Raw genomic sequence first — 13,738 nt, 5'->3', positions numbered from 1 at the left:
CGAAACCCAGAGGGCGTCCGCGCAAAGCATCTCATCGGTTAGGGCCTGGACAAGAGCAACCTGCCACTACCTCTGCTGAAGCCACAGAGGTAGCACCACGTAAGGGTTCCCGTAAACGTAAGGCAAAGGTTTTGTGAGCACAAAGTGGATGCACAAGGGTGTAAGACAAAATGTCATGTTTTTGATTTACTTTTGTTTGTTTTGCAAAAAATTATAAAAAATTGTTATCACCACTACTGCCACATCTTTGCAAATCTTGCCTGGTTTGTGCAATAATGCCCTTTCCTGAGGATCACCATGAAGACCCACAACTGATGCCACTCATTGTGTCACTGCAGAGTGGGTGTAGGTATATTTGCAGGGCTCTTTTGTGCAGATGACTGAGAGATGCCGGCGATGTCCCCGGTGGCACCCTGGAAGGATGAGGAGGAGAAGTTGTTGAGGGCAGTGGTGACTTTGACAGCGACAAGTAAGAAGATGGTGCTCGGGCCAGCCGGGAGCAGCTCGGCATGAAGATGTCCATGACTAGATGTCGAGTGACTCTGAGCCTCCATGTGCACTGCTGCTCAGAGAGGTCCAGGAAGCTGAGTCTCGGTCTGTAGACCCTGTGGCGAGGGTAGTGCCTTCTGCGACGCATCTCTCTCTGCAGTTGCCCTCCCTCCTGCTGTGCAGGTGGATGTGTCACAGCTCTGTGTTGTGGAGCTCCACGTGTCAGAGGTGGACGGCATGGCCGGCGAGGCTGGTGATGCTGTTCGTTCTCCGAGGAGGTCATGACTGCAGCTACGGCGGCCCCTATCCGGAAGATGTACGTTTGAGAGGGTCCACAAGGTAGGTAAATGTGTTTGCACACTGGAGTTGAGGTTGCAAGTTGATGAATTTTAGTGTTAGGAGGAGGGTGGTGCAGGCCAAACTTTGTCCAAAGTGACAGAGTGGCCTCCTGCGATGAGTGAGAGTCCCCCCCCCCCCCACCTTTGCAGCTGCCACAGGCTGGTGGCTGCAACACGTCCATTTCAACTGGGAGTGTTTCCCCCAGTACGGGAAACACTCTCAGTTTAGATGAAAATCCCACCCCTCCTAAAATTTCCTACAAATCAGGTCTCCTAACGATCTGAAGTATCCAATTAATTGATTTAAAGCCAGCGGGAGTCCAGCATGCGGGGGCTGTGCGCACATCTAAGCGAGTCATTGAGGAACCTGGAAGTGGGCGGGTTGGAGCCGGGCTCCGGACCCGCCCCGGGAATCCCCAATTTTCGGAGCCCCCCACCACGAACGCACCTACTGGAACATCAGAAAATCGAGCCCACAGAGAGAGGAGAGGAAGAAAGAAAAATGCACACACATACTAGAATGATTCCTGGGGTGAGAGTGTTGTCCTATGAGGAGAGATTGAGTAGAATGGGCCTATACTCTGCGAAGTATAGAAGGACAGGTGATCTCATTGAAACATATAGGATTATTAGGGGGCTTGACAGGTATATGCTGAGAGGCTGCTTCCCCTGGCTGGAGAGTCTAGAACTAGGGGGCATAGTCTCAGGATACAGGGTCAGCTATTAAAAACTAGATGAGGAGGAATTTCTTCACTCAGAGGGTTGTGAATCTTTGGAATTCTCCACCCCAGAGGGTTGTGGATGCTCAGTCATTGAGTATATTCAAGGCTGAGATAGAGAGATTTTTGGAAACTAAGGGAATCAAGGGATATGGGGATTGGGCAGGAAAGTGGAGTTGAGGTCAAAAATCATCCATGATCTTACTGAATGGCAGAACAGGCTCGAGGGGCCATATGGCCTACTCCTGCTCCTGCTTCTTATGTTCTTATAAGGACCAAAATTCCCCAGGTGGGGAGGGCACAACTTGAGTGGGTCACCCATGAGGAGTGAGGAATTTAGGGTGGAACCCCTATATATTGGGTGTCTGCTCCATTTATGAGTTGATCAAATTTCTGATCAGCTTTTGTGGGGAGAGGGGGGAGTATTCCGCCATCCACCCTTATAAGGCAAATGGCAGAAAGGGGACAGAGCCAGGGGCAGGGATTCCCTTGCCAGAAATTCCTGGGAGTAGAGAGGTTGTGGGAGGTCGCAGGGGTAGCCATAAATATGGGTAGGAGGGAGAGGCTTATGGAGGACAGGAGATGAGTGAATTCAGAGGAGACAGAGCCAAGGGAGCTGAGATGATGATTGAAATCACCGAGGATGAGGAGTCAGAGGCTGAGGCTGAGGCTGAGGCAGAGAAGGAAGGAGGATATCTCGGGAGAAACTCAGCAAGGGGCTGGGAGGTGAACAATGAGTGTGCATGCTTAATGTACATGTCTGAGCTGACTCTTTTATATACTACTGCTATTAGTGGTTGTGAAGATTTGTTCCCAAATTCCCTTCCAGTCTTCTGTTATTTGGTGACTTAGATATTACTCCTATGCTCCTTTACCAAAAAGAGCTACCTTTCTCTGCAGGACCTCCTGCACAAGACCTCCAAAGCAATATCACTGAGTACAACAGTTGTCCCCCCAATCTAACTGCAGCCATTTGTCCCTTCCAGTTGCAGAATATCTTTAAGGGTAAACTGCAGCTCTTTAAGAGTTCGTGGAGCCTGATAGTCAGCTCATGACCCAGTGGTGCTCCCAACGCATCAAGCACTAACTGACAGAGAGTTAAGTATTTATTATAACGAGCTAATCTTGCATTACAGTGCGAAGGCAGAGGAGAATGCCATCAATGTGCACAAAGCTCAAAGAACAGAGATCTAGTGCCGCTCCACAGCAATGCAATACTCACCCCAATATGTAATTTTTATTTGTGTTACATAAACTGGGGAAATAATAAGTACAAATGAAGTATTTTTTAAATAAACCAATAATAGCAGGCTGAATGTTTTGAATTTTTAAAAAATTAATTCTCAGGATGTAGATGTCACTGGCAAGGTCAGCATTTATTGCCCATCCCGAATTGCCCTTGAGACGGTGGTAATGAACCTTCTTCTCGAACCGCTGCAGTCCGTGTGCTTCAATAACACAGACAATAGTGTGCTAGCTCCAATTTCCAGTTCAAAATCAGAGTGAAGATATTTTATATCTTTGCCTACAATATTTCAAACTCACAAAAATAAAATATTGAAATCATCCCTTGTTCAAAAGGACAAAAATGTGTTTAAGTTGTATATATGTTACTATATTATTTAACCAACAAGAGGCAGTTGAATCATACATTTCTTTCAGTTGGCTATCTTCATTGACTCTGCATTGAAAAATAATTATTTTTCTTTGATACCCTCATTGCGCTTTAACTATTTTTCCAAAGGTTCACAAGATGCATTCTAAATGCATTGGGATCTAACTCACTAACAGCAAAATGTAAATATGTAGCACCAAAATTGAATCAAATGGACCAATCGCATCAGGAATCCGTGGAAAGAAGAAAAAAAGAATGAATTGCATTTATATAGCATATTTCACAGCCTTCGGACATCGGAAAGTGCATCCAAGGCAACTACACGGCCGTCTCAGATGTGCAAGCATTATCTAGCCTTTTAACCCACATCTTCAGCTCAATGCATCTACTCTGTGAAATACTGAGCTTTCATTTCAAAGAGGCTTGGACAATGGTTGTTTGGGATTGCAGTCAGGGAATAAACTTTCTTGATCTCTCAGTCTCAAAAGCTCAGTGAAAAAGAAGATTTTTATGTCTTGTTGTGACGGATGACAAAGAACAGACTTGTTCATACAATATTCAGCCTGTTGCTATCCATCAGTTTTAAGGAAGAAAAGCAGGAAACACAAATCTCAAATAATTGGATTGTTTAATTTTAATACCAGTCAGTCTACATTTAAACAATTCAGATTTATTTCTCATACATACTGGCATTTCATTACAATATTACTCTCTGTAAACATATATATAACTAGACATGTTCATTGTTATTATTTCTCAAGCTTGATTTTCCCTCTGAACTTTGATAGTATTGTGCTTTGGTTATAAACATTAGCTTTCAAACAACTGATCTGCAGTAACACTTCAATCAGTCTTGTAGACATGGAGCAAATTGAAGTATTTTTAAATTGAACACCATTCACTTTTCTTCAGTGGTTCCTTGTGATATTTGTAAATAAAAACAATATAAGTAAATGAACTGGAGTTGTTTTACACCTGAGATATTCAGTTCCTCTAGATTTATGATATGAAATATATGCTGTACAGTATGACATCCAACATTATAAAATTAAACTCTTTCAGGATATTTAAATCCCAAAAGCTGCCAAAGGAAGGATCAGTGCTATTGTTACAATTAGAGACCGGTCAGCTTGCAACATGTAATTACATCAACATTTTCCTGGCAATATTAAAAAAATATTTTAATGGAAAGGAATCTCGGGTGGGGAGCATAACGGACAGCCAAACAGCAACTACCAGTTTTCCGCGCACGCCTAAAGTGAAAACTTCTCCCAACAATTGTTGTCTATAAATGTCAATACATTTTCTGTCTCTTCATCTGATGTGAAATCCATTTGATGTTCACAATTTCTAAAACAATTTTCAGATCAATTGCTTGCATAAGCTCTCAAAGTCACTCTACTGTCACTCATCCAATTTAACATAAACCGGTAGACGTTGGAGTTTTGATCCCCTGTAAGTGAAGTCAGTAATGACATACAGTTATAGTGCAATACACAACCTAAGCACTGCCTCACCTATTGTATTTTCAAGAGAAAAAAAGCAAGGTGAAAGGATATGATCCAGGTTTTTAAAATATTAAAGGCAGCTGATAAGATGTATAAAGGTATTTTATGCATAGCCAGCATATGCAAAACAGAGGATGTGATTATAAACTGAGAAAGCTATGTGATCAACTCAGTATAAAGAAGAACTTTTTTTTACTCAGAGTTGTCAATTTGTGGAATAAACTGCCACCTAGAGCAATAATACTCACACCATTGAATTAACTTCTGATTCAGCAAAAAGTATAAAGATAATGGGATAGATTTTCAACTTACTGTCCAGCATAAAACTGACATTGTGGATCGGCTGCTTGTTATAGAAACCACCAATATTCATTTCCACAATGGAAATGAAAATCGGGTGGTTTCTATAACAGGCAGCTGATCTGCAGCACCAGTTGACGCCCAGGCGATAAGTTGTAAATCTATCCCAATAGGTCTCGGATAGGAATTTTTAAAAAAATATTCAGATCTGGCTCTGTAACAGAACCCAGAGGAAATGGTGATGTGACTCAGTTAAATGGCCTTTTCTCATTGCTAGATTTTTATGTTACAGAAAGAGTCTCAAATATGCCAAACTTGATGCACAGAGAAATTCCAGCCCGGTCCAATACAGAGGGAATGCACAGCAACCCGACACAATTCAACGAGTGCAGCTCTTATGAAAAGTATCTTCTCTAGTTAAAAGTCATCCAGAAGTGGATAAATTAGGTTGTCTTGGAATGCAAAATGCATAAGAAGTTGTCCACTACAGATCATTATTAACAAAGCACAACCTAGATGGAAATAATAGAAGAATTAGAACATGTGCGCCAAAAACAAACATTGAAACATAATCAGATTTTGTTTCCAGCAGCCAGAGATCCTTACTTCTAGATTCAAAACAACCTATAAAATTTGTTGATTTTTTGATTTTGACAGTCTGGAGATGAGACTGTCTCTGTGTGCATGGTGTAGCAATCATAAGCTTGTTTACAATTTTGTCAGGAAAATCACACAGAGGAAATCTTTTTCCTTGATTGGATACACAATCAAATGATCAGACTTTCACAAAGCTGTGGCCAGGCTAAGTTATTGCGTGATATATGCAAGGTCAAAATTCTAATTACTAATAACTCAGGAAACCCGTGGGCATTTTAAACTGATGTTAATTAAATTAAATTTAGTTACATTTCCTAGAGTACTTTACAACATATCTTATAATTTAAATTCTTCAAATTATAATTAGATGCACTAAGCTAGGAGGTTAGTGCATTTTTAAATTATTTGTTGCAACTATTTTAGTTTTAGCAGCTCATGGTACATTTCACACAGCTCAAATCTTATTTTTTTTTATTCATTCATGGGATGTGGTTGTCGCTGGCAAGGCCAGCATTTATTGGCCATCCCTAATTGCCCTTGAGAAGGTGGTGGGGAGCTGCCTTCTTGAACTGCTGCAGTCTGTGTGGTGAAGGAACTCCCTCAAATCTTACATTGTGAATACTCATTGCACATGAAACAGTTTGGCACCAGTTTATGGTTGTAGGTGTTTTGTGGATGCCCCTCCCAGCTTGTGCAGTTTAGGGGCATTTGTTTTCCTTGCACAGATTGTTTCTCACCCTTTCTTCCTCTCCCTCAGCCCATTGGCTTTCTTTGGACTAGTTAGCTTGCCATCTTTCTGCTTTGATTTTTGTAATTGTGTGGTCAGTATTGGTGGCATTTATTGTCAACTGTGGAATATAATAGAAATAATGCAATTAGCACATCTGTATAAGAGACAGCAGCAAAAGATTCTCAAAATTTCTCATTATATTTACTCAACAGAGAAAGCTGTAACTCCTGCCAATTATTTAATTAACTATTGTGCTTGTTTACATTTATTTTAACATCCAGCAACAAAATCCATCGGTACACAAATGTCAGTGTAGAACTGTCAAGCTGAGACAGGAGTAATGGCAAATGCTTTGTAATCATATAAAGTTTAAGCACACTAGTTGATATCCTGTGGTATTGCACAGGTGTAGTCTTCATGTGAAGTATGTTTAGAGGGCAGAAGATAATTGGACCAGGACATGCAGACATAATTCAATCACCATTTTAAAGTAATTCATTCTGTCCTTATTTCTTTATTTCCAATACAAATCCATACGTGCCCATTTATAATGGGAACTGCCTATGTAAACCTGTCATGCTGTAATTATACCCTCCTGCCAGTAGTGGGGCTGCAACATCTCCACTGGAGGGATTGTGTAATTACAATGTCATAAGTTTACTTTAGCTGTTTCCAGTATAAATGTGGATAAGGGAATTTATAATGGAAAAATTGACACAAAGTGCTTGCCAACGTATGATTTTTAATATATTTCTAGTTGATCTCTCATGGCGTTGCACACAGGAAGACAGATGATAAGCCATTTGATAAGCATAGGATGATTGGATGTTACAATGGAAAGTGTGTTATTGTAAATCAATATAGAAATTACAAAAAGAATTAAAAAGTGATTACAATTTGGAATAAGATAACAAATAAAACTAAAATTGAGTGGAAACAAAATTAAATGTGAAATATATAAATTGATTTTAATGGAAATTAAAACCTAGTGGTTTCCATAAAGGTCTAGCGAGGTACAACACCGGTTTTATGCCCAGGCGGCAAGTAGAAAATCAACCCATAATGTGTACATATGTAGATATATTTGCAAAAAAAACTTGTAGAATGTATTTCTACAGCACATATAAAGTATTGAATATAATTTGTATGTCGTATTTTATAAAGTACTGATGTGTTATAAGTATTAATAGAATTTTATGTTTGTGTGAATATCAGTTTCCCTGTTATTCAGAATGCAAATGTTAAGTTGGACATGTGATGGTTTAAGGGGTAGGTTGGGGAGTAGCGTTTAAGTGATGGGTGGTATGAAACATTAGGAAAGGAAACAGATGGGCTGGTTGTAGTTAGTGCGGAAAAGGTTGTGACGGTGAATAGGTGGTAAAGGCCGAGTGACAGGAAATGTTGAAAAGTTTGAGACGGAAATTTAGGGGATTTCACAGAATTTGGTGTTGGTAAATGCAAAGCACAGAAGATCGTAGTGGGATGAGGTCGGAGCAGGAAAGTGGAAGTTAGGGCTATAATGATGAAGAGAATGGTGACTGAAAATTTATTGAAGATAGGTTAAATATTCTATGTAAAGTTAGAATAATTGAGGACAGGAAATCTCGGGAGGTTTTATGGCGTGTGGAGTTTAAAAAACAAGCTAGGAATAGGGACAAAAATAACAGGAGTAGCAATTAAAAAGAAACACCAGGAGTGGGACTGAAAAATTACATATACTGAGAGTGGGAGTAAAAAAATCCTAGACTGGGAGCAAGACTAAAAGAAACAGAAATACAGAGAGCAGGCTTAAAAGGAAATAGCAGAGATATGGTTAAAAACTCAGAGCGGCACTAAAAATAATCCAGAGTACTGGGTGTAAGTAGTAAAAAAAACAGTTGGACCAACAGTTAAAGAAACCCACAAAACACTGAGAGTAGGGCTAAAAGTGAACAGCAGGAGTTAAAAGGAACTAGCCGAGGATACAATTAAAAACAGAAAGACTGGGATAAAAAAAACTAGGCAAAAACTATGAGTGGGGCTTAAATAACACAAACACCAGTAGAAAGACAACAAAAAACCCAAAGAGCAGGAGCAGAACTTAGAAAAAAAAACGAAGAGTGTTATTATGTGGTGGTGTGATAGGTGTGGACTGACAAGTGAAGGTCATAGCTGAAGTAGGCAAACCACATTATTAAATTCAAATCCAAGAACTAAGCCACATGTGGCTCACATATATTTACCCTGCAGAAGTAGCTTATACCTACATTCGGCTGAAAGTTGGCCCAACATTACATAATGCTACTTTTTTTCCAGAAGTATAAAACATTAGCTGCTCTGAACAATACTTATGTCAATGAAATAAAGTGCCATGGGTTCATATTTCGCATCCTATGAAAATAGGATGGAAGGGATGGACTGTTGTTACAATTAGATTACAGAGTAAAATCAAATTAACATTTCCCATAACGTTTGCTCTGGCTCCACAAACATCTTAAAGGAACACAAAAACTTACTTTGTCTGAGTGGCCTCCAGTAATCCCTGGAGGGACCACTGGTTAGTCTGCTCGCATCTGGAAAAATGGGGACTAGCATGCACTTCACATGCTCCACACAGTTCGCCAATGAAATTGCAATTGAGGTGCTACAACTGGCATGGGGCTCAATTTGCATATTTAAACAGCCTCCTGCCTGTATTGGATGGGAGTGCTAGGCGCCCATTTAGCGGCCTCTCTGACACTGAAACGGGTGGGCAAATGGGTGAACGAGGTCCCCGCCAGATTCTCCTCTACCAGTCGCCCATTTTTCAGGCAAGAAACGAGCCGCTGGCAGTTGAAAATTGCCCCCTTCTGTCCCAAAAAGTGGATTAGATTATTTCTCCGCCTTGTCTCTCCACTCCCAGAAACTTACACCTGTCCCATAAATGGTGACTGATAACAAACTGAAGTCATCCTGTACCTAACATGCACCATAGCTCCCACCACCTTCAGACACTTTCTGCCACTACCAACCAAGTATAGCTGGTACCCGCACAGATTCAGCAGGTGATATTTTGGTATTTGCCAGAGCACTGTGTCCTTCTACATCAGGAGTTGTTGCAGAGGACTGAAGCTTTTAACCATTTCTCCTGGAGTGCAGAAAAACAGTTGGCTGCAGGGCAAAGTTTCATGCTGTTGTCAGCTTCCCCAGAGTGTTGGTAATGGTAGATTCTATTACCTGAAGTTACCGAGAACCTTCACCACACGGACTGCAGCGGTTCAAGAAGGCGGCTCACCACTACCTTTTCAAGGGCAATTAGGGATGGGCATTAAATGCTGGCCTCGCCAGCGACGCCTACATCCCATGAACGAATAAAAAAAACAGATGCCATCAGTAAACCCACCAGTGGACTTCCCCTATAATGATTTCCACTGCCTGTAAATGCAATGGATTTAAGGAAATGAATCTGCCAAGTTTCCAGGTAAGCTAGTTGTGTTTTACCTGGTTATTTATGTACATCAATTAATTGCAAAACTGATCTCTTAATATTATTGTTTCCAACAGGTACTTACCTGGACCTTCTGAGGCCCTGTTCAGTCTGTCTTTCACTGGACGAAAAGTCAGGGAGAAGCGGAGTTGATATTTTGCTTGAGCATCATTTTTATTAAGTAGACATTGGAACAGTGGGAAGGCCTGAAGACCAGAGGGGCCAATTTATGTAGTGAATGCTGAGCAACAGGAAGCGGGCAGGGGTGACTGGTAGCCTGAAGAGGAGTAACACCACACCAGCAGCAGTGCCTGCAAAGAAGTGGGGCGAGTTTTTGGGCCACTGGCAAAAGAGCCAGCAGGGGCAGGGCAGAAGTGGTGCTGATATTCCATGGAGACAATATTCTTTTGAAGCCGGTCCGAGAACAGTATGAAGAGCAGTGGGCATGATTTTTTTTAAAGTTTCACCACAGGGCTCTCCCACTCTATCTCTCACTTGAGAAATTTTATTTTTTTTCTCTTTCAACAGCATTTTTTATTTTATTCAGTGCAAGCAGAGCATCTCATTTTCTATAAGCAGCAAAGCCATTCAGAATGGCACCTGACAGCGTTTCCACATCAAAGGAGCCCCATTGGTGCCGAGAAGTGGGACTTATCAAGATCTTTTTTTCCCAAGCAGAACAAATCCGACTTCATTTAGGTAGCAATTCCTAAATTCCATGGGATATTCAGCAGAATATGATTGAACTGAGAAAAATCCATTTTAACCACAATAAAATATAACAAAAATATTTTGACTTTTAAAAAGTCCAATTTTAAAGTTGCCTTTTGATTTTCTCAAATTCTAGAGTTAAGGATGAACTATTTCACACAGAGAGTTCAGAATATTACTAACAGCTACAAGTATTCAAGCATTAAAGTCAAGCGACTGATAAATTTTTTTCAAACTTACCCCTCCACCCCGCCCCCCCCCCCCCCCCGCCCCCGTGGCCTGTCAGCACTAAGATAGGGGACTGACTTCTTTTTGAAGTGGGGCTTGGAGCAGCAAGCCAGTTTTTGGCCCAGTAGAAGGAAGACCAGGAGTGAAACCAGCAAGAAGCTGGGGACTCAGCAATAGACAGCAGACAGGCACTACAGTGCTCCCATTGCAATGAGTGTTGGGCAATAGGAGACAGTAGTGCAACAGCATCATCACTACTCTGAGGTATAATTAAAGTCTGGCAAGGTTACATAGGCAAATCCTATTATAAATGTGGACATATGAATTTATAATACAGAAAGTTGACCCAAAAAGTGCGACAAAAACGTGACAACAGGAAGTGTCTGTAAACTTAAAATTTTTAATATATTAAAGATATAATGGCAGCTATCAATCAAATAGGAGTGCGGGCAGTGGGGGCTAGTCGGAGAATGTCCATTCTGATAGGCTTATATAAGGAATACACAATACTGTCAGCAGTAAGTAAAAACATGTGTAGAGAAAGGCCCCATTTAAAGTGTAACTGGACTCTGCATCACAATGTTGTTTGAGCCTCAATGCATGCCGCAAAGCAGCTTCCCTGCCCTCGACTGTTCACACAAGGAATTACCAACCTCAACCATGTTATTATGGGGATGCACTTGAGACCAGAGACGTCTCCACTAGGAAGAAGGAAAAATCAGAGGGAGAGCCATTTGTCTGCTCTTGTGTGTTTCCCAGTGCCTGGTTTCATTGTGGGATTGGTCAGGTTGCTTGCCTATACTTTTTGATATATTTTTCAGAAAGACCCAATAAAAAGTAGTCTAAAAAAATCAAAAATGATGGTTATTGGTATAGAATAGTTAAAAGAAATTTTAGCAGCTGGACAAAAACACAAAGGAAAATATTTTTGTTTCAGCAAATTCAGGGAAAATGATTAAGCAAAACTACACAGTTTACCATCTTGTAAATAAACCATGTTTTCTTAGCACATGGTTGTTAATACTTTTGTTACATATCATTCCCCCATGCAGTCATTGACTTGTACTCACCAGTATGTGTGACTCCCTTGAAGCCTATTAGAATGGTTTGTCTGCAATACTACTTTTGCTCAGAGATGTAAATTCTAAAGTGGGAACAGCTCTGAGTGAGAGGCACTTAGAGTTAAAGGTTAGATTCTTCCCCCGAGTATTCAACAATTCTCTCGACCATATCTTTATCTGACTCAGGATGTTTAAAAGCGATGTTAACCTAAATGAAACATTATCTAAAGAGTATAAACACATTCTTTCCAAAGGTCACAGATTCATTTAACAGAAAATGATTTGTGTTCTGATCTGTTGTTTATATTTACAAAAATGACTGTAAACTATGTGAAAAGATAAGGAGTGAAAGCGGCTTTTATTGTTTATTATTTGCATTTTATTGCTATTTAGTGGAAATTTTAGAATTGTGTGATTCTAAATTATAATCCCATGTTATTATAACTATCTCACTATTAATTTGTGACATGTAATGAATAGTGACATCTGCCTCCTGAGTATCCTCTGAACATTTAAAGCAACCATACATTTAACATCCCTGTCGCAGTGAAGTTATTAATTGGTACAAATGCTTAACACATTCATCTGAAATTCCTCTCTCTGCTATTATTTTAGAATCATTAATAACCCTTATTCAGATTTAACACTTTCCATCAAAATTCTGGTGACTTTCTCAAGGGCACATGATCAGCGCTTCATTGTACTGTGCCTCAACTCTGGTGCTTGGGTTGTGCAGAGGTGTCATAAGCCATAGTTGCAATACATAGTCCATATCACCCAGTAATCCAACTGTTGAACCTTCCATCCCTCTGGAACAGCTCTGCAACATTAGATTGGCACAGGATGTATGAATCATTAGTAAAGCCAGTGAGGTGGACCTTCATGTGCTTGTCTGTGGTCACATGCCATCTGCACAAGACAGCAAAAGCACCTTTGATTAGCATATGCTACGTTTTGCCAAATAGTGTCAAAGTGACCATGTGGCTACCATCAATTATTACCTCAACTCTTAGGGGACTGTGCAAGTTGATGGAGGCCCTGCTGCCTTCAGGATTGCAGGCACTGCTCCATCCCAAAGTTGATATACAGGTAGGCATTCCCAAACAGTGCCTCTGACACCTCACTCCTGCAATGTTCCCTATTCGGGGCCTAGAAGGTACCACCGGTATAACAATTGAGTGCAGTTGTGGCCTTCAGAGCCACAAGAGGTCAATGTTTAATGAAGTTTCTGCAGCTCATCCTAAAGGAGGTGGGACATTCCCATGACCGCTTGCCTGTATTGCTTCAGCCTGACAAGGCACTGCTTCTCTATCAGAGACTGGTAACTGGTCCCAAGGCTGTACAACCCATACCCCCTCAGTTTGTGCATGTGCAATTGAAGTGGCAAATCTACCAGTAGCATCTTTCCCATCTGCAGAAGTAAAATTGCTTTAACCCAGTTCTGACTTATCAAATGCCATGGCAGAATTTATTTTGCCAGTGGAAAACAGAAAAAAATGTTAGGAGCTTTTTAATTGGCAATAATGAGTATTGCCTGATAAACGATAAACTAATGCCAATAGATCAGTATTAATAAAACCTGTTTTGACAGCACGTACAACTCAAATAGCAAAACCAGCTGACACAGCTGTCATTTGTTTCCCAGTTATCCGCCCTGTTTAATACCAACCTCTTAATTTCCTTCACCTTTTCCTATGGATCCCATTGTATCCCTTTCCTCTTTATTGTAAAGTGCTCTGAGATGACTTCCTGTATCTGAGTGCTATACAAATGTGAGATAATGATGTTGAGTTTCAATATACAGGTTTATCACATAATCTGAATTCTTCATTCGGACTACCACTTTGTAATTCACTTACAAGTATCTATTACTTCTTAAATGTTTTCTGAATTGAATATTGTACACAGTGCCATTGATTTTCTCCCATTGAGAGCAGCATAGACATGTGGCACTGTATGGTGCTTATAAGTATTTGTTATAATTTATACCAGATAGT

General features: G+C 40.5%; 1 protein-coding gene across 1 annotated transcript in view; it reads right to left on the bottom strand.

The window, feature by feature from the left end:
* arhgap18 (Rho GTPase activating protein 18) overlaps positions 1-5,043 on the bottom strand; it is a 105,704-nt gene extending 100,661 nt beyond the window's left edge. The window contains exon 1 of the mRNA XM_067983798.1: positions 4,982-5,043. The gene's annotated coding sequence lies outside the window, so the exon portion shown is untranslated. The remainder of the gene's footprint in view (positions 1-4,981) is intronic.
* Between the last annotated feature and the right edge of the window lie 8,695 nt (positions 5,044-13,738).

The sequence above is a fragment of the Heptranchias perlo genome, chromosome 5, assembly GCF_035084215.1.
Source record: "Heptranchias perlo isolate sHepPer1 chromosome 5, sHepPer1.hap1, whole genome shotgun sequence".
In the NCBI taxonomy this organism is placed as follows: domain Eukaryota; kingdom Metazoa; phylum Chordata; class Chondrichthyes; order Hexanchiformes; family Hexanchidae; genus Heptranchias; species Heptranchias perlo.
This window is presented reverse-complemented; position numbering and strand designations above follow the sequence as displayed.